Source organism: Humulus lupulus, chromosome 7 (genome assembly GCF_963169125.1).
Source record: "Humulus lupulus chromosome 7, drHumLupu1.1, whole genome shotgun sequence".
NCBI classification, from domain to species: Eukaryota; Viridiplantae; Streptophyta; class Magnoliopsida; order Rosales; family Cannabaceae; genus Humulus; species Humulus lupulus.
The window spans coordinates 5505115-5507008 of NC_084799.1; positions in this window are offsets into that span (position 1 = coordinate 5505115).

Genomic DNA, 1894 nt, shown 5'->3' on the forward strand with positions numbered 1-1894 from the left:
CTACTAAAATCCCTAATACTTTTCTTGATTTAGATTTAAATAATATGAGTAACTTTAAAGTTGATATTGATAAGTTTGATGGCTCAGGTGACTAGAGGATTTGGAGAAGGAAGATTAGATCCTTATTGGCACAACAAAAATTACTAAGGGTCTTGGAGGATCCCATTGAGTGGCCTGAGAACACATCCAAGACTCAGCAAGAGGAATTTCTTGAAACAGCAACTGGAATCATAGTATTCAATCTTTCAGATGTCATTATCAGATTAGTTGACAAAGAGGAGACTCTAGCCAAGATTTGGAAGAAGCTGGAGGAACAAGTTCAGCAAAAATCTCTAACTAATAAGATTTTTCTGAAGGAAAGAATCTTTGGCTTCAAGATGAGTCATTCAAGAACATTAGAGCAGAATCTTGATGATTTCTCGAGAATGCACATTGAGCTTGCAAACTCAGGAGAGAATGAGGCTTTAAGTGATGAAAATCAAGCCATTATCATCCTCAACTCATTGCCTGAATCATATAGGGAAGTGAAGACAACAATAAAATATGGGAGGACAGAGATAACTCTTGAAGAAGTTATTTATGCTTTGAAGTCAAAGGACCTGGAAATGAAATCTGAAAAATCAGGGAACTTAAGTGGAGAACTAAACTTAAGTCGTGGAAGACCAACTCAAAGGAAACCTTGGCACAACAAGGGTAGAAGTCACAGATGTGGACATCACAAAGACAACCACAGCCGTGACAAAATCAGATCTCACTCAAGGGGCCCGAGTGATCCTAAAAGCTACTACAACTGTGGAAAACCTGGACATTTCAAGAGAGGTTGCTATTTCTTGAAAAAGAATAACAGAAAAAAAATATGAGGGACATGGAGACTCTAACAGCTCTTTATCACTTTCATCAAACAATAAACATGAATTTCAAAATGCTAATTTGATTGATGGATATGAAAGTGGAGAAGTCTATGTAGCCTCATCATCTTTTAAAAATGATTGGATACTAGACTCTAGTTGTACTTTCTATATGACTAATAATAAACATTTGTTGACTGATTTCAGGGATTCAACAAAAGGGAAGGTGATCCTAGGAAACAACCAATACTATAGTATAGAAGGCTCAGGTTCAGTGAGCTTCAGAATGCTTGATGGGATTATTATAACCCTAAGTGGAGTAAGGTATGTTCCTAATCTGTCCAGAAATTTTATTTCACTAAGTGTGCTTGATGATGTGAAGGTAGAAATCAAAATCAAGGAAGGGCAAATAAACTTGTGTAAAGGATCTATGGTGATAATGAAGGGAGTCAAGAAAGAAGGCCTATACGATCTAATAGGTGAACCGATTGCAAAGAGTCACAATACAGTGACAGAATCGCCAGAAGACTCAAAGGCAACACTTTGGCACAGAAGGCTTGGCCACATTAGTGAAAGTAGATTACAAATTGTGAGTGACCAGCAATTATTGGGAAAGGACAAAGTCAGTAAAGTGGATTTTTGTGAGTATTGTATACTTGGAAAACATCATAGGCTCAAATTCAAAGCAGGTACACACAAAGCTAAAGCTATACTAGAGTATATTCATTTTGATATATGGGGTTCGGAAAAAACTGCTACGTGGGGGTAACATTTATTTCATGTCTAGAGTAGATGATTTCTCTAGAAATGTCGTACTGAAAACTGTTTACGGTTCAGAAACACAAAAGACATCCGCTGATGGAGCATTTTTTGGACCCAGGCAACAAATTTTCCCTATAAATATATACCACACATAAGACTGAACTTGAGTTGATTTCTAGGCACATTGCACTGTATTATATCATATTATATATAGATGTTCGATAATCCATATATTTCATTTTTTTTAGGTAGACAATATATTATAAGGGGCTTATTCTCTATAT